The sequence below is a fragment of the Physeter macrocephalus genome, chromosome 5 (genome assembly GCF_002837175.3).
Source record: "Physeter macrocephalus isolate SW-GA chromosome 5, ASM283717v5, whole genome shotgun sequence".
In the NCBI taxonomy this organism is placed as follows: Eukaryota; Metazoa; Chordata; class Mammalia; order Artiodactyla; family Physeteridae; genus Physeter; species Physeter macrocephalus.
This window is the reverse complement of record NC_041218.1, coordinates 29,260,669-29,281,375: the sequence shown is the minus strand read 5'-3', so window position 1 is coordinate 29,281,375 and position 20,707 is coordinate 29,260,669. Positions and strand designations below refer to the sequence as shown.

At 39.0% G+C, this 20,707-nt stretch overlaps 1 pseudogene; it reads left to right on the top strand.

Annotated features, from left to right (window-relative positions):
- Positions 1–1,491: 1,491 nt before the first annotated feature.
- Positions 1,492–2,198, top strand: LOC102984498 (glutathione peroxidase 7-like; annotated as a pseudogene).
- Positions 2,199–20,707: the final 18,509 nt, after the last annotated feature.

The window sequence follows — 20,707 nt, the reverse complement described above, 5'->3', positions numbered from 1 at the left end:
CTGTCATACAGAGTGAAGTAAGTCAGAAAGAGAAAAACAAATATCGTATATTAACGCATACATGTGGAACCTAGAAAAATGGTACAGATGAACTGGTTTGCAGGGCAGAAATAGAGACTCAGATGTAGAGAACAAATGTATGGACACCAAGGGGGGGAAAGCGGCAGGGGTGGTGGTGGTGGGATGAATTGGGAGATTGGGATTGACATATATTCACTAATATGTATAAAATAGATAACTAATAAGAGCCTGCTGTATAAAAAAAAATAAAATTCAAAAAAAAAGATACTAATTGTTTAAACAAAAGTAGAAACCATGTATCATGGGGTTTATAATAAATGTAAAAGTAAAATGTATGTCCATGTTAGTTCAAAGGCTGGCACAGAAGAAATGGAAGCACACTATAAAGTTAGTATACTATTGATTAAATGGTATAACATCATTTGAAGGGAGAGTGTAATGAGCTAAAGATGTATATTACAATCTTTAAAGCATCCACTAAAATAGCAGAACAAAGATTTACAGCTATTCAGCCAACAAATGAATTAAAATTAAATCACAAAAAGTGTTCAGTTAATCCCAAAGAAGCCAGAAAATTTTGGAAAAGGGAATAAAGAACTGGTGGGAGAAATAGAAATCAAGCAGCAAAATGATAGTTTTAAACCAAACCATATGAACAAACACAAAATATGTAAATGGCCTAAACACCCCAATTAATAGGCAGAGGTTTCCCATTTGGATAAATAAACAAGACACAACAATATGCTGCCCATAAGAAATTCACTTCAAACATAAAGACACAAATAGGTTACAGGTATGAGGATGGTAAAAGATACACCATGTTAACAGCAATCAAAAGAAAGCTGAAATCTTTATATCAATATCAGAAAAAGTAGATTTCAGAACAAGGAATACTATCAGATATAAAGAAGGTCATCTCCTAATGATAAATAGGTCAATTCATCAAGAGGACATAATAATCCTAGACATTTATACACATAATAAGAGAACTTCAAACTACATGAAATGAAAACTGACAAAACTACAATGAGAAATAGACAAAGCCACAACAGTAGAAGATTTCAATATCTTTCAATAATTGATAGAACAAGTAGAGAAAAGATCAATAAGGATATAGAAAATTTGAACAACATTATTAACCAACTGGCATAATTCACATTTATAGAACATTATACCCAGCAACAGAATACAAAATTCTTATCTTCATGCACACATTACACTTCCAAGGTAGACCATATTCCAAGTCATGCTAAATATTTCAATAAATTCAAAAAATTCAAATCATACAAGTATGTTTTCTGACCACAGTAGCAGGAAATAAGTATTCCATAATAGAAATATTTGGGAAAAAATCTCCAAATATTTGGAAAGTAAATAACACACCTCGACATAACCTATGGGTCACAAGAAATCCAAAGAGAAATTAGAAATTTTGATCTGATTAAAACAAAAATACAACATATAAAAATTTGTGGGCCGCACCCTTCCTTTGCCCTTGCCACGCCGCCTGCTCGTAAGCGAGTCAGGTGGCGGCGCTGGCTGCGGCGTGGCTGCTCCTGGCGGCTGCAGCCTGCGCGCAGCGCGAGCAGGACTTCTACGACTTCAAAGCGGGCAGCATCCGGGGCAAGATGGTGTCGCTGGAGAAGCACCGCGGCTCGATGTCCCTGGGGGTGAACATGGCTAGCGAGTGAGGCTTCACAGACCAGCACTACCGGGCCCTGCAGCAGCTACAGCGGGACCTGCGGTCCCATCACTTCGACGTGCTTGCATTCCTCTGCAACCAGTTTGGCCAACTGGCACCTGACAGCAGAAGGAGATGGAGAGCTTTGCCCGCCGCACCTACAGTGTCTCTTTCCCCATGTTTAGCAAGATCGCAGTCACCGGCACTGGTGCCCACCCTGCCTTCAAGTACCCGACCCAGACTTCTGGGAAGGAGCCCACCGGGAACTTCTGTAAGTACCTAGTGGCCCCAGTTGGAAAGGTGGTAGGGCACTTGGGACCCAACCGTGTCGGTGGAGGAGATCGGGTCCCAGATTACAGCGCTTGTGAGGAAGCTCATCCTGAAGAAGTGAGAAGACTTAAAATCACTTTCCCTCCTCTCCCACTGTCTCCTCCCCCGGCTGTGCACAAGTGACCAAAGCAAACTCAAATGGTGCTACAAAGGGAGAGACTACTGACTCTACTTCCTTCACTCTTATCCCACCGACCCCATCACTCCTGTCGCAGGAAAATTCTAGTAGTTTGATTCTTGGAATCTTAGAGCAACCTATAGGAACCCCTGACCAGTGAGAGCTCTTGACCAAATGACTCAATAAGAACCTCTAGTCCTTGAAAACATGTGGCAAATAGAAGTATTTGAAGCAATAATCTCCTACCTGTTATGAACTCTGTAAAATGGGGCCAATTCCTACCTCACAGGGCTGTTGTAAGGATGAGGATGAAAGGCCTATGAAAGTGTCTAGGGCAGTGACAGCTAACTAGGAGGCATTCAAAAATTATTTTCTGCAGATGAACGAAAAAATAAGTTGTGATCAATAAAAACTTGAAGGCCCCCCCCCCAAAAAAAATAATTTGTGGGCTTCCTCTAAAGCAGAACTTGGAAGAAAATTTAGAGTACTGTCTATATTAGAAAAGTGAAAAGGTCTTAAATCAAAGACCTCAGCTTCCAATTTAAAAAACTAGAAAGGAGAAGCAAGTTAAAGAGAGTGAGCCAAAGGAAGGAAATAATAAATGTCAGTGTATATGTTAATAAAATCGGGAAAAAAGTAATAGAGAATATCAGTGATATCAAAAGCTAGTTTTTTGAGAACTTTAATAAAATTGATAAACTTCTAGCCAGACTTATAAGGGAAAAATGTGAGATAACACACATTATCAACATTGGGAAGGAGAGAAATGACATCACTGCAGATTCTAAAGATATTAAAAGGAAAAGAAGGATAGACACGTTTATACCAATAAGTTCAACAACTTGGATAAAGTGGAGAGATAACTTGAAAGACACAAACTAACAAAGATCACTTGAAAATAAGCTTGGATATTCTGAGTAGCCTCTCTACTGCTGTCAAAGAAATTGAGTTTGCTGTTACAAACCTTCCCACAAAGAAAACTCCGGCACAGATGGCTTCCCTGGTGAATTTTCCCAAACATTGAAGGAAGAATTACCATTCTACATAAACTCTTCCAGAAAATTGATAATGAGTGAATACTTCCCAACTCTTCTAAATGAGGCCAGCATTACTCTGATAGCAAAACCAGACAAAAACATAACAGAAGAGAAATCACAGAAGGTATCCCTCATGAACATAGCTGAAAAAATTCTCAGCAAAATAATAAAAAATCAGATAAAACAAAAAATAAGGATAATACGTGATGACCAAGTGGAGTTTATTGCAGAAATGCAAGGTTGATTTAACGTTCAAAAATCCATCAACATTATTCCCCATATCAACAACCAAAAGAGAAAATAATATGATCATCTCGACAGGACTCAGAAAAAGCATTTGAAAAAAGGCACTATCCATTCCTGATTTTTAAAGAAATCTCTTAACCAAGCAGGAATAGAAGAAAATTTCTACAACGTGTTATACATGGTGGTTAAGTTTACAGGGTAACCCACAAATCTATTTAGTTCTTGTATAAATTGTTACATCTATGCAATTGTCAAGAATTGGAGGCAACACTCTTGAAATCTATAGCCTGGGATTTCAGTTACTCATATTCCTTCAGCACCAGGATCCCTTGGGAGTAAGCTGGCTGCTGGCTCAGCAAACCTGGGCTTATCTATAGAACCTGGTCACACTAAAGTGTACATAATCAGTCTCCACTCTGTTAAAGGGCTGAAGACAGAAGAACACAGAGCATCTAGAGGAGATGGAAGAGGCAGTGGAATTCCTTACCTTTTTTAATCCTATAGGACTCTTATTGTCCATCTCTGTCCCAGAATAAAGACACGATTTTAATAGGTGTTAATAAACCCATGGGAGAAGAGAACATAGAGGAGGAGGACTTTTCCAGGCTATACCAAACTTAAATGGGCTAAGATCTATAGACATCACGGATCTGAAAGAGGGGAGAGGGTTCTATCACAGGATTTTCAGCCCATTAACCAAACCAATTCGTGTACTCACTGTAGCCTGAAGTCAAAGCTGATTTCTCAAGGCCTGTGCTTTCCTGCGGAATCAATCTCGTTGTCTTGTAGTTGAGAAACCTAAAGGGAAGGAATCATACTATTTAGCTCTCAATAAAGGCTACCACAGTCCTTCAGACTCCACAGATTTAGCCCAAAATGATAGAGAAAGAAACTATGAACGTACATTTCCTGTTCATTTCTCTCGGGGAGGTACCTGTATGGGAGTATGTGATCTACACCCTTACCCCACGCACACATGCAAAACTATTTCTGCTTCAGCTCTGGAATCCCACGCTGTCTAACCTTATCACTCCTCCCCGGGAATCCTCTCTCCTCTGCTGGCCTGGGGTGAGAAATTGGTGCATCATTTATATACATCAGGCAGGTAGATTTCTGGATCCTGCAGAGGAGATGAGAGGAAGGAAGGATGAGGTGCAGGACAATAGATCCCATGTAAAAGAGCAAGAAATTCATCTGCTTCATATCCTGACTGAGGGCCAGTCCTATTGACAGCGCTCAACTGCGAACAGATCATTAAACATTGTCCACAGAGGTACTTAAGAAATTTCATTGCTAGAGAAGCAGTTAGCTCTCAGGGGATGGAGGCTACTTGCCATCCCACACTTCCTTTCTTTCCTTCCTTCCATAATTACTGAGTATCTTTTCTATGTCAAGTACTGTGCTAGGTTCTAGGGATACAATGACAAGTGTAGCATACCTTGAAGAACTTGCAAAGTCTAAACAGAGGCAAATAGATACGCTGGCATGTACAGGCAATAAACACTTAGTAATATAATAACTGAATATATTATAAGAAATAATTATGCCAAGAGAAAGAGGCCAGACCAAAAAAAACGGAGTTCATACTGAAATGATTCTCCAGGTATATATAATTCTTAAAAGTGTAAATTAATCTTTAACAACAGAAAGTAGATCAGTGATTGCTTGGGGATGGGGCCAAATGGAGGAGGTAGGGCAATAGGGAGAGATCACAAAAGGGCACAAGGAAATTTTAGGTGTGATGAATATACTCATCCGGATTCTGGTGTTGATTTCATGGCTACACATATATATCAAAACTTATTAAAACGGGCACTTTAAATATGTGCAGTTTATTGTATGTCTATTAAACTTCAGTAAAGCTGTTAAAAATATATTACAGGGTACAGTGTGGACACAAAGGAAAGAATGTTTGTTTGTCTGTTTCTTTCCTGCAGAGGATGAGACACTCTGCAGAAGCCTCTTAAACAGATATTGCTACAAGCAATCACATTCTTTGTATTAGACAGGGTCCTCACGAGGAACAGGGCACAATCAAATTGTGTAACATGGGAAGAGATCAATAAAAGGACTGGTGACAAAGGTGTGAGAAAGATGTGGAAAAACCTGAGGGCTAGTGCAGCACCCCAGGACTAGTAGTGCAGGACACAGACACTCTTTCTAGGCGGGAAGTAGAGAGGAAGAGAGTGGTTCCTGGAACCTGCAAAGAGGGATGCTTGAAAAGGACCTGAAACCTTAGAGTCAACATCCCACCTACTTGGACCTTTTAGGGAGGGAGCAGATGAAGAAAGACCCTAACTGGACTTTCCTCCTTCCCTTTCATTCCCTACTGGTGCTTCCAGTTGACCAACCCCAACCAAAACCAGAGAATAAGGAGGAATGCATTCAGACCAGCCTCCTCGGTCTCAGAGCAGTATGGAAAATGAATCTGTTAAAACAAATAGATGATAGGCAACACAATCCCCATCATAGTCTGCTTTTTCCTGTTTTGGTCCAGGATCAAAAGATGCAAAATTATATAGAAACTAATGGAGAATCATGTTTTTCCTCTGAAAAACAATGATTATTTCAAACTTTTACTTCATACTGGTAAAAACACTAGTTTTTACTCTGATTGGATAATCTCAGTTCATACATTTGGAAGGATGCTGTGGAGAGCTTGAATTTGATAGCCAGAGCCCTAGGCCAGGAGCTGACAAGCCAAACTATGGCTCGTGGGCCAAATCTGGCCTACCATCTGTTTTTGTACAGCCCGCAAGGTGGAGATGGTTTCTACATTTTTAAATGGTTGCAAAAAAAATCAAAAGAAGAAAAATATTTTGTTATAAATGCAAATTACACGAAATTCAAATTTCAGTGTCCACAAATAAAGCTTTTCTGGAACCGGGTATGCCCACAATTTACATTATTATCTGTGGCTGCTTGTGCACTCAGTGGCAGAGTTGAGTAGCTGTCCACAAAACTTTAAATCTTTACTCCCTGGCCTTTTACAGAAAAACTTTGATAACCCTTACCCTATGCTAAAGAAGCTGGAGATTTGGAGACATATTCACCTGAGACCAGACCCTGATTCTACCAGTACCTGGATGTGTCATCCTGACATGTTACTCAATTTCTATGAGCCTTAGTTTTTTTAAGAAAAAAAGAGAGCTTCCCTGGTGGCGCAGTGATTGAGAATCCGCCTGCTGATGCAGGGGACTCGGGTTCGTGCCCCGGTCCGGGAAGATCCCACATGCCGCGGAGCGGCTGGGCCCGTGAGCCATGGCCGCTGAGCCTGCGCGTCCGGAGCCTGCGCTCCGCAACGGGAGAGGCCACAACAGTGAGAGGCCCACGTACCAGAAAAAAAAAAAAAGAAAAAAAGAGAGATAATCATGTCTACTATATAGAGTGACTGTTGAAGATTAAGTCACAGAACAAAAGTAAAGTACCCAGCACATAGGCTAATACACTGAGAAAATTATTCCTCTCCTTAAACAAATAACAGAAGTGAAAAACCATGCAACATTAAGTAACACAGTTTTCTTGCCTTTCTTTTTATATACCTTTTTTACTTTACCATATACTAAACATATTTCTATCTTCACATCATTCCAACTAGTGTCAGAGGAGATTTACCTCTTATCTAAAGCTAATCTCTTGCCAGTAAACACTAAATTCCATCCCTTTTCTATGTGCTTAGATAATAGTTCTTAATCTTTAGTGTGCTTAGAAATCACCAGGTATTAAGATACAGATCCCTGAGCTTATTGAAGAATCTGAATTTTAAAATTACTTTAAGAAACATTGATATAAGATTCTCCCCTTTCTCTCTCTCTCTCTCTCTCTCTCTCTCTCTCTCTCCACACACACAGAAATACTTCCTTTCTAACATTTTCAGTCTCTTTCATGGACTCTTTCTTTCAATATCCTTTATCTTAAAAAAAACATGAGGGACTTCCCTGGAGGTTCAGTGGTTAAGTCTTCACCTTCCAATGCAGGGGGTGCGGGTTCAATCCCTGGTCAGGGAGCTAAGATCCCACATGCCTCACGGCCAAAAAACCAAAACATAAAACAGGAGCAATATTGTAACAAATTCAATAAAGACTTTAAAAATGGTCCACATCAAAAAAAAAAAAAACCTTTTTTTAAAAAAAAGGTTAGAGCGTTTATCGTCCTTAAATAGCCTTTCTGGCTACCTTTTGATCTCTCTTATTTTTACCATCAAAATCACCACATGCACAATCTATAACGCATCTGAAGCTATTTGGGGAACTTGTGTGATTTCTGTATCTGTAAATTCCTGTATCATCTCTCACTTTCCATCTACTTCTTCTTTTTCTATTTCTTTTGCTAGCTTCTTTTCCTCTTCTCTCCAACAAACAGAACTTTCCTCATTTTACTGCCACACGGTCCCTCAGAGCTATCTTTAAGGAACTTCGTAGCGGGAGGCTAACAGGCTTTTACTACAGGCACTGGAGTTGTATTCAATGTTTCCAGACATGGTTCCCAGGTATTGGGTTTGGTGGAACTCAAGCATTAACATCCATTCTTCCCTGCCTGAACTAACAGAGAGAAGAGCTAGACAGACAACACAAATAGAAAGGGAAAAATATATAGATATACCATCTTTATTACCAATAAATCAGATTGTGGAGAATGTGTGTTATGTCAGCAGCCAGGGGGGATTTGCAATACTGAACTGTGGACTTAGACAGACTTACACACCCCATCACAGGCATTGCTGGGAAACACTGGATGTGGAAAAGAATCCTCCAGACAACTGTAGTCCGCTCAGAGGAAGAAAGACTCTACCTAATCTTAATCATCACTGAAAGACAAATTGACAATGTGGAAATGGCAACAATGTGGGTAGAAGCTACAGTGCTACACAAGACTTGGTAACAGCAATTACTACCAAGTAACAGTAAGGTGTGGGAATGGAAGGTTCTACTTAAGTTTTAGAAAAGATATTTTAAAAGCTTAGGGCAAAACCATGCCATTTTAAAGGGATGGGCTTTGTGATAATAGGGGCAAGCTGGAATGGGCTGGAGGGAAAGAATCTTAACTAAGTAATCATTTAAAATGCTCTAAAATTGTAAGGAAGGAGGCAACTAAAGACACCTTCTAAAAGGGACTAGGACAAGCTGTGGAATGTGGGGACATGACCAAGACTAAGCCAAAAGATTAATGTGAACTTCTATGAGCAGTATCAGGAAGACTAAGCCCTTACTGAACAAGATGAGGCTCAAAAATTCTATACACAATATAAAGAACTTTAAAGATGTGTTCCAAATAAAAAGAACGAGAAATAGTCTCAGGCTGTATGATGTAATGTTCACAGATGACAAAGAAAAGGCAACTGACTCAACATTACTCTTTGGTAAGTCATTTTATTTCTCCATGACACAGTTTCCTGCCTCCTCAAGTGAAAAGGTGTTGGGCTCCAAGATCCCAACCAATTAGTTTTGTTTCCAATGTTCACAAGGGAGAACGATCTTCAAGCTACGGAGGGGAGTATATACACTTTCCTTAGCACAGTGAGAAAATATAGGTTGAATTAATAAATGGAACACTAAAAAACAAGGCATGTCACATTGACTTCATTTCTGCTAATGGGTTAAGAGGAAAATGTCATTGACATAATTTTCTTGATTTCAGTGATGTGTGTAATGAATCCTCCAATGATATAATTTTGGATAAAACAATTGGCAAGTAGGGAGGAAAAAGAGAGTGGAATTAAATATGAACAACAATAACAGTATGTATCGTTATCATTCTACCTGTGTGACCTTGTAAACATTAGTAAATTTCTTTGGGTCTGTTTCCTAATTGGTTAAAAAAAAAATAAGCACTTGAGCTGTTTTATTCTGAGCTGAATCTAAATTCAAAGATTCTAAAGTTCTAGTAATTTGATGTCGACATGTAAGGAGACTTTAGTAGACTGCAACAAGACCTTGGCTTTGCACAGCTCAGACTTTTTACCAGAGACTTGGATGAAGATATTGAAGGCCTGCTTATGTAATTTACAGATAACACAAACCTGGGTTGGACATAGTGCAGAAACAGGATTTGAAATAAAGTGTTAAGAAATTTGAGGCTTATAGATTGCTTTTGTACTCAAAAGAGAATACTTAAATTAGCAGCAGTTTATATGTGTGAAAAAGCAATAGTGATCTCAAATTTAGTATGAACTAACAGTGTAATATGAATATGTGTGTGGGTGCATGTATGTGTGTGTATGAGAGAGAGAGAGAGAATAACACCATATTATCAATATGTAACAAGAGCCTTAAAAAATTGTATACCCTAGTCACAAATTTCCACTTCTAGTAGCTCATTTTAAGGAGGCAATAAAGAATATGTTCCTAAGTATCGGCTACACAAATATTTATTGCTGAGCTATTTATAATTACTTAAAATTAAAAGAAAACAACTGTTCAACAATAAGGAAAGGGTACAGTTGAATAAATGGTGACAATCTTTTCAACAGATTCTTATAAAACCAAGTGTTTATATATAATTTTATATATATATATATATACATATGAAAAGCTGGTCATGATATACCCCTTAAATAAAACAATAAAAACCATTTTACAAGACAGTACCTAGTACAAACTCATCATTGATAAATAAAAATGAGTCTATAACAGGTTGTCTCAGGATTCCAGGTGTATGTACATGGGGCACCTTTCCAGGTATAGAATGACAGTATCCCACTCAATGGTATTTTCACCAGTATGCCACGGGACAATGGCAGGTAGAAGTTGTGGTAGATATGTGTTTGATTTGAGCAATTAAGCATCCATTTCTCATTTTTTTTTTGGCAAAAGTGACCTAGTTTCTTCTGGGGCCACCCCTATCCCCAGCTCTAGGAGTTGGCATGTGACCCAGCCTACATTAATCAGTAACTTTCATTCCCCTACAATAATGATCAATTCAGGAATTGTCAAAGGAGTGATTTGAGCCTAATATTAACTTTCTGATGGAAGCTAGGAGGGCTTCTTTTTCCTTGAATTTGAGACTAGGAGGGTATTGGTTCAACCTATACAGTAGCCATGTTTCCACTGGTATGAGAGAGTCTGTCTGAAGGTGGAAACGATAGGAAACAGAGCGCAGATGTTCAGAGAGAATCCAGGTCCTGAAGCTATCATTTAAGTCCCTGTACACAGCTCTACCTGGGATCAGTTTCTCTGGCTTTCCAGAATGTTCAGCTTTTTCACCTGATAAATTCCTATCTGAATGGGGTTTTCAGGTTCTTATGTCTCTGAGTATTGTGATGATATGGTGGAGTGAACTGACAATAAATCTAGAGTTTACTATAGTTCTGAGCTCACTATCAAGGATGCTGATGTGCCCTATGACTGGCCCCACCCACCAGTAAGGGAGAGAGAGTCACCTGGACCTCCAATGAGGTGGACATTCTCCAATAGGAGAGACAGAAATATCAAGGTGGTCGTCAGAGCCCAGGCCTCTAGCAGCTTTCCTGGGAGTGGAGGCAAAGTGTAATGGGAAGACCCTGAGGCAAGAAAGTGATCAGAGGAAAAACCCAAGGTCAGTGTCTCCCAGAAGGTGATTTGGGTTTCAATTGGCATTAATTAGAAATGACAAATGGAGTCATGTATCAGGCACCGAGGTTTCCTGTGTAATGGCAATGAGTACAGCCAGTTTCCATTAAGAACATTTTCTCATGGCTTGGGCATCACCATATGACCCTGAGAGCCATGTGGGTAGCACGTGATGTATACAAGAAATCCACTGAAATTCTAGAGAAGAGTGGCAGCAGTGCCAAACTCTGATGAAGACAGAGCAACTGCCATGGGACCCTAGGAAAGGGTTGTAGGTAGTTTCTTCAATGCAGGGAAATGACCCTGCAACATCAGTGAGCTCTAAGCAGTAGGTCAGTGCCCACAGGGCAGCAGCCTAGATCTGAGAGGAGGGTTCAGATCTAAGACCTGGGGCAAAGTGAAAAGAAAGGCACAAGTAGCATCTCACGGACTAAGAAGGCACAGTAGGAGGAGCCACCAAGGAATCTCAGAAAGGAGTGGAAACAGTCCCGCAGTCATGTAGCTGCTGGACATGGAAGTTAACAAATAACTGAGTTAAATGGAGAAGTGACCATTCCATGTGGAAAAACTGGAATTTGGGAGTGTGGAATTCCTTTTTATCTTTTCCTTCTTTTTCTCCACTTATCTCTAATTCCTAATTTTTCTACAACGCATATAAATTGCTTATATAATAAAATGTTATATTATTTTCATAAAATGGCAAAAAAAAAAGCAGTCTTTGCTTCTGCATTAATAGAAAGATAACACCCTGATGCGGGGAATTCTACCATTGTGAAATAATGGCCACAGTCCAACTTTTGCAGGTCAGCTTACCTCTGTGCACAGTTCTTCTGACAGCACACTTTAAGGGCAATGTTGATAAATTAAAGGGAGAATAGGAGTAGGAAAAAGGGTTTGCCAGCACATTTTTAAAAGTAGTAGAAAGAACTGAAATATCTAGCCTGGACGAGAGACTTCTGAGTGGAGAGAAGAGTAGCTATGCCTAGTACAACACAGGGGCTTACTTCACACTTGTGAATAATTAGTAATTAAATAAATGACATCTTGCTGGCTGCGTTATAAACCTCTTATGAAAGGCAGTTATGAATTATACTTCCTTCTACCCCTTCAGAGCCCACGACCATGCCTGGCACATAGTGAAGGCTCAGTTACGTATTTAGTGGTATGATATTTCATTCGCAGTCCCCATCATCGTTCTAGATAAACAGCGAGAAGCAGATCCCAGGAGCTGGGAAACAAGTAAATTCTCTTGTATCCGTCTTCTCTTCTGGCTCATCCTTTACCCCCAGACTACTTGCCACTAAAGAACCTCACCTTTTTACCTCCGATGACCCAATGACCTTCACCTCCAATCTGCTTAATCCATCCACTTTCCTCATGTTGGTATTCTCCATTATCCTGCACTGCTCTGCCACTAAGATTTCCAGGTGCGTTGTCAAACTTTCTAAACATGGCCGATCAGTGCCTCTAACCTTACATGATTAGGACTAAATTCATCTTGTCATCCCAACTTTTTCGTCGTTTGTTTTTTCATATTTCTGGTAACAGTGCCATGACTGGCTTGGTAACTGATGTTGATAACCTCCAAGCCATCACTCTCCCAAGTTCAAATGCTCCTCCTTCACCACTTTCTAGACAATAATGATAGCATTCTAATGCGACTCCTTAGTTCCTTCTTCACCCTGCAAACAAATCATTCCCATTGCTCTCAGATTAAGTCTTCCCAGTGCCTCGCTCTGATCATGATACTCGCTGAAAAGCCTCGCTGACACCCTTTCTGACTAAATGGAGACTAAATCCTCCAGTTTGTTACACAAACCTTTTGACAAACTGATCCTGATCTGTCTTTTCCAGCATGATTTCCAACAACTCCCATAAATCAGCCCTCTGCTTCAATCTGTTCTACCCAAATATCTTTGATGCTTCTCAGCACCTCAAACTTTCCATTGCTCTTCTGTTTTCAAGTCCTACTTCAAACACCATCCTTGCCTTGTAACCTGCTCTAATCTCCTCTCCTGAGTCAAAAAAGTAAATGCCCCCCGCCACAAACTTCTATACCACATCCTATCTTGTTACTCTTACCTCTTCCTTGTATTTTCATAGGAATGTATACATTTGGCTGATTTTTCATAAGAAAGTACATAATATAGTGAGACCCTACATTATACAACCTTGTATTAGTTATTCATCCAATGATTTTAAATGTTTATTGAACACCTCATATGTGTAGCTGATGGGTATAAGTAATGACCAAGATGGATTTTTCCCTCTTCTCTTGAGGCTTCGTTTAGCATGTAAGACTGTCAATAAACAAATGATGAATAAGTAGCTGATCAATTAGAATTATGATAAATACTAAAAATAAAAAGTACATAATGCAGTACCAATATATAGAAAGTAAACATGTAAGATGATACTGTTTTTATAATCCACAACACCCTTTCAAAATGGAGCCATATTCAGTCTAGCTTAAAAGTATTTGCTAGTTTAGAAGACACTATTTTTCTTGATTTACAGCATGATCTGGTTATTATGAGTACAGACTATAATATCTGAGGGACAAAATAGGAAATTAAATTCCCATTCTTGGGCAAGCATAACTGACTAGCTTAGCTGCAAACCTCAGGCAGAAGTATAGTATGGTCTTTTTCTTCCTGTTGTTTTACTCTAGAGCAGCTATTTTCTGCTTTTATCAGTTGCGTGGAGCCATCAATCATGGCCAGTAATCTCCAACAAAATAAGAAGAGCATAAATATCAAGAGGCAAGTGATTCATCACGAAGCCTGACGCCAGCTATAAGGGAAAAAGCCCTTTCTGGCCTGGAGCTAGCAGACACAATAGCACATTATTCCCGAAGGAGCCATGACTTGAAATTTCTGAATGGGCTTACCACCAGTCTCAGCCTACTATGCATGCACAGGCATGTAAACTCTTCAAATAAACCTTTTTTTACAGTATGAAGACTGTTCCTGGTATTTCTATATTCATCAAAAGACAAGGTTAGATATTCTTTTCTGTTTTCTCCCACTGAATTCATGCTTCTAACTGTGAGAGTATAAAATTCCCTCCAACTCTCTTAAGCAAGGGTTTTCTCTTTCTCAGGCACAAGGTACCCTATACTTTGGCACCTCTGATTGTCAGTACATGAGTACTAAGAATAACAAATTACAGGTGACTAATAGCCACATAAATGGAAGCAAGAGGGCCACCATCACAGCCACTTTTATAACGTGGCCTGTGGGTGAAAGAAGGGACACTAGGACAGAAGGCAACATTCTCCAGGTAGAGACTGGCCCACTGGGAATGAGATGGACTAAAAGAATTACCCATACAACAGGTTACTAATGAGGACTAGGAAAATGCAGTGAACTAATAAAAGCCACTGTTGTTGTGTCCTCTAATTAACTGTCCTTTACATGTCCTTAAGGATGATGAAGAACACACCGGACACACAGGAAATTTTCCACAATGAACCATGAACGTTGTTGCCTCTGCAACAAAGGGTAAATGGGGAATGAAACAATCCAATATGCTTTTCCATGCCTTGCCCCCTTTCCCTTAGTGCAAAAAAAATTCGTGGCAAGCATGTTGGAGACACCGTTGAAGAACAGTTCCTCTTCACATAAAGGTTACCTCCGTAAAGCTGCCAAGGTCAGTGCCCCAGTGGCTCATCCGCCAAGTAAGTGCCAGTTGTGGAATCTATACTGTGGCAGGCCTGGCTCTCCCACCCTCCTTATGAACCACCGTTCTTTGCTCCTTTGCACCAGAGTTGCCACTTTTCCCACTCCCTCCCCTCCCTTCTCACTGGAGATATCTCTTTCCCCACATATGAGCTGAATGTTCCGTTGTTTGCCAGGAAGCCAGGCTTACTGAATGCTGACTTCATGGAAGTCACACAAGAGAGGCAAACAGTAATCTTCCAAGTAATCTGCATGCAGAGTGACCTTACAAGACATAAAGTGCCCAGCTTGGCTGGTGATGCATCATTTGTGCCACTTTAAAGGAGAGCAGGTATTATGTATTATATATATGTATATATAATATAGACATAGATTTTTCCTTTAATATATACACATATACATATATCGCTTTGTTTCCATTTTTAGTTGAGTGTTTTAAATGGCTTTGTATTTTTTATCCAATGACTTATTTTTTCTCTTTTGTAAAGAACCACAAGAAAAGTGCAACTTTAAACTAGTTGTTCTATTTTTAAAATCACTAGACTATTCTAGAGTGTGTGTGTGTGTGTGTATGTGTGTGTGTGTATATATATGTGTGTGTGTGTGTATGTATATATATGCCACTTAATATCCAGTTTCTGGGGTCTGATATGGTGGAAAGGTATATTTCTTTTCTTTTATTTTGACATATAAGATGAAAGGGAACTATTCAAAAGAAGCATATAAGTGCTCAGTAAAAGATATTCTCCTAATATAAAAGACATCTCCATAGTCATTACTTTCTGCAGTCCTCAAAAGCAAAAATTTTTAGTATATGTCATCTCAAACTATGCCCCTTTGGCATTTATTCAAGCTACTTTTATGCTGTGACTTTATAGGAAGTAAAAGGAGATTAGGTAATCACTTGTAGTAAACTGTATAGATTAGGTAATCACTTGTAGTAAACTGTATATTTTTTACTCTAAACAGCTTTATAAAGTGCACTGTCACTCCTTTAGGAAACTATCATTAGGTATATGTGGCTTGATAAACTCACAGGGCAAACACTGCTTGACAGTAATGATTTGATTTTTATAAAGCAGAGCGGAGGTATCATGGTTATATTTTGAATAATACATGGTCATAGATACAATTCTTCAAAACCCCGGAAAACACAGAGATTGCTTATAATAAAAACTATCCCCGGGCTTCCCTGGTGGCGCAGTGGTTGCGCGTCCGCCTGCCGATGCAGGGGAACCGGGTTCGCGCCCCGGTCCGGGAGGACCCCACGTGCCGCGGAGCGGCTGGGCCCGTGAGCCATGGCCGCTGAGCCTGCGCGTCCGGAGCCTGTGCTCCGCAACGGGAGAGGCCACAACAGACGGAGGCCCGCATACCACAAAAAAAAAAAAAAAAAAAAAAAACTATCCCCTAGTGTATCTTAATAGTAATTAATTGTCTATATTGTGCTGACACACAAACTGTTCAATTTTTCTCTCTCTGGTGTCACACATCTTCATATTGATGAAGAAATAAAACTACCATATGTTATATGCTTCCATATTTATGATAATTACAAAAAAAAAAAAAGAAGTAGAGTAAGCTAATTTCACAAAAGAGAGACATGTACTTATTGAACAATTCAATACCCAGCTGACAAGGAGTTGCAAATTGTGCCCAGGTCAGCTATTAAGGAATGAAATATCCATGTTAGTAATGTGATTCCACTGTAGACGTTTTTCATATGTTATTATTCATTTTTCCCACTGTTTTCACTAATACAACCAATAGAAGCCATCAAAATTAAATCTGATAGGAAGTCAGATCACTCAGAATCAGTAATGGGAAATGAAGATTCAGTGTAAGCCTGCCTGCTCAGCTCAGCCCCGATCTGCAAGCAACCAAGAGCTCTTGGGCACTCTGTTAGCAATCTTGGCAGAAATTCGAAAGACTGAATGGAGATGAATTCTTAATGACTTCCTAACATTTAGGTGGGGGGCTCTTTCCAGAAGGAGGCTGAGACACAAGACTTATAATTACAGAATGAGGGAATTGGGTACATTGAAGCTTCTCCTCAGGATGGAAATATAGGAAGCCAGTTCTCAGCAGAAACGAGATTCTGCCGTCAGATTCAAATGACAACAGAGGAGTTCTCAATATACATTTAAAATATTAGTTTCCTTTGAACAAAGAGCATTTATTCATGTTGGTTGTCTTCTGAGACTCCTTCAGATATTGAAAGACAGCTATGCAGCTTTCTTGAGTCTTCTCAGGTCTAGGATATGGATTTTCCTTCTTGATCAATTTCCATTGGAAATTACATTGATATTTGACCTTTGGTCCTAACGCTATGGATCTCTAGGTGGTCATATTTTGAATCTTAAAGAGGTGAAATATTGTGTGCTAGATTACTCATTCTTTATTGTGTGCTAGGTTACACATTCCTTAAATAACTGAATCACTTTGCTGTACACGTGAAACACTGTAAATCGACTATACTTCAATGAAAAATAAAATAAAAATTTAATCATGAATTCTAGAATGAGATTATCTTTCCCTGTGTAACCACATTTTTCCTTAAGTCAGATTAATCACATGCCCTTCTACTGTCCAATAGGGTAGGCACAAGCCACAAGAGACCAATCAGCAGCTGAACCGGGGCCCTTCTGAGCTGACTTTTGCAATATGAATATAAAATACACACCTGAGTTTGAAGATGTCATATGAAGAAAGAATTAATATATCTCAATAAGGTATTTATGTATGTTACATGTTGAAATGATATTTTAGATATGTTGTATTAAATAAAATACACTATTAAAATGAATTTTACTTGTTTATTTTTACTTTTTAAATTTTTACTTTTAAAATATGTGCATCTATTAGATAGTGCTGGTCTATATAGCTATAGCTAATCGTCAATACAGCTGCAAATTCTGAGCAAATCACTTTTCTTTCTTTTGCCTGGCCCAGTTTGTATGTTTTATGGAGCCTACGAGACATTTCTGCTGGGAGACTATATAAGGATCAGATTAGGCAGAGTCATTGGTCACCCAAAATATGACCCTCAACATAGGCAGTACTGCTATAATCCTCAAGAAAGAAGGGTCCTTAATAACTGAGGTGATGGACATGATCATCGACTTTCCCAGACCCTCAAATCCGGGATTTGGGGTCCTGGGATCACAAGCACATCTCAAAACAGGAATAGAATTCACTGTATGGAAACATTCCCTTTAACCCCATGGTTAGTATAAAGACAATTTAAGCTGAAGAAATACTTGAGATTCAACAGATGCAGGAAACAAGCCTTCTTGGAGTGCCTCTTATCTGAATAAAAGCAGACACTTCTGAGAAATGACCATGGCTGACAACTCCCTCTTCAGGGTGGCCTCTGTTCCAGGAGAGAGACCAAGAGTAACCCTACCAGGGAATTCCCTGGCAGTCCAGTGGTTAGGACTCGGCGCTTTCACTGCTGTGGCCCAGGTTCAATCCCTGGTCAGGGAACCCTGCAAAGCCCTGCAGCATGGCCAAAAAAAAAAAAAAAAGTAACACACAAAACTATAAAATTATCTGAACGTTGGACTCATGCTTTCTTAATCTCATTAGAGAGCTTTCTGGATTCTGGAGCCGGGGTGGCGATGGTGGCAGATGAGGACTGGCAGGATTTCTATGAGTTCCAAGAGTCTTCCCAGAGCCTCCAGGACCAGGAGAACTGTCCCGAGGCTGGGGCAGGGCCTAAACTTTTACATAGATAGATAGATAAGCAGCCAAAATGGACGACTGCATGGCCTTTGCATTGATTTGGTGTCCACATCATCAAATATTTGGTATATTAAGTAAATTTTTCAAATTTTTTTTCTTTCTTAGTTGAAACATCTCTATATTTCCTCAGGCCTTTTATTGTCTCCAAAATCAAACTGACATCCCCTTTCTTTGTGTCCCACAACACTTGCTCCTCTAATCATCACTGTATGAACTGCTCCAGTTCATAAAAGATATTAGACAAGGGAAAAAATTCTCTTTTCGAAAGGACGGATTTTGTTTAATGATTACATTTTCTTTATACGTAGGTAAAAATTTAGCCAATTACTCGTGGCTGTTCAATTCTAAAAGATGTATGTAGTGTTTTTAAGCCAACAACTTTCTATACTTATGTCATTTTATCTATATCACAGCTTCGTAGGTATGGTTGTCTTCACTTTATAGATGAGGAAACTGAAAACCAGAGATGGTAAATAATTAGTCCATATTCACACAGCCTAGGACAAAAGAAGGTCTCTCTGGATTCAAATTGGTTCCTTTTAGTCATGTAACTACACTGCCTTTCACTGTGTGAATTATGTACGCCAAAGCTAGATGGTGCATATGTTCTAAATTTGCAAAACATTTCATCTGACTAGTGAAAAGTGTGAACAAGAGAAGAAGGACGTAATTGGTCATCCTTTAATACAAAAGTGTTACGTTGCACTAGGGGGGGGCCTTTTTCCTCAAACATAGAACAAGAACCTTGAGAAAAATATGTAGCTCAACAAATATGTTTTTTTAATAGAATATCAAACCTAAGAACAAAGAGAATATGATGCAGTTAAAAAGCATGGAACTATAGATAAGTTATAAATTTAAAAATTGTCTTTCCCTACTATTATCAAGTGTTTTGTAAAGTATTTACAGGTATTCCCCAGTTTTCAAAAGCTCACTTTACTCCATTTTGTTTTTATGAAAGACCTACATTAGTGCTTGTTTTAGCTAACAAAAAGAAATCCAAGGAGGATTTTCATTTTTATGAAAAGTGGAGAAAAATGAAAATAGCATTAGTATTTGTTTTGCAATCAAGCTCTTATAGAGGCAGCGCACCCCAAGCAGTGAGAGTGGCCTCGCCAAGCTCCTTCCCCAGGACCTACACTCAGCTGCATCTCAGCGTCAAGGAGCCATAAGCTTTGAACTCTGTCTGTGAGCATCTGTGATTTATTTTGTGCATCTGTTAGCAAGGTGTGTCCTGAGGTAACTGCTTCTTCACTTTATACTTTTTCAGCTTATGAAAGTTTTCATAGGAAAGTACTACTTAGGTGTAGTGAGGGAAACCTGTATTTCTATCTACATACTTTAAAAATATTTATGTCTGGACTACAGAGAATAATGTATAAATTGCATATGATTTTGCCTTCAAATACTCCTTTTTATGCCTTTTTTTTCTCTGAGAATTTCTACTAAACTTTCCTTTAGAATGCATGAATTTTTCCTTTCAGCCATGGAGTCCATCTGTTGTCCTATACAAGGCCAGGGGCAATTAACAGAAAGCACTAGGATGGAATTTTATTGGAAGGAATAGGGAATATTTCTGATCATTTTTAAGATAATTTGCTCTTTTTATATAAATATACCTGGTTTAATATAAATTAACAGTTGGTCAGAGTATGACACAATAAAATAATAAGTTCCACCTACAAACTAACAGATTGCATTTTAGGTACTGAAAAAAGGCAGTCAAATTTACTAATTAATTTTTTTGATCTAAGAAAAAAATTTTAGCATATTCTGTAAAGACTATATTAAATGTGTTTTTTTTTGTTTTTCGGGCCCAGCCGCTCCGCGGCACGCGGGATCCTCCCAAACCGGGGCGCGAACCCGGCCCCCCCGCATCGGCAGGCGGACGCGCAACCACTGCGCCACCAGGGAAGCCCTAAATGTGTTTTTAAAGTAAATAAATTAAATATGATGTATAAATTCTAATGCATGTGCATTTTAATCTAAATGGAAGAGTAAGTTCCTTCTGGATTCTAAATTGTTGTCAATAGTTTCATGTTTGTTGTCTCCATTCTCTAACTATCCCGTCCTCTGCCATTAATTTATATGTTCCTTTAATATACAAGGCATACCTTCTTTTATTTATTTTTTTAAATATATTTGACGTAATAAGAAATATATATTTGACGTAATAAGAAATATATATTTGGTCTCTGCCTCTTGTTCCTGGCACAGAGCTCCTAAAACCCTTGGGCTTTCCTGAGTGATAAGGGTAAGAAAGGTATCTTTTGTTATTTATAATAAGCCCCTCTTGATCCACCCCT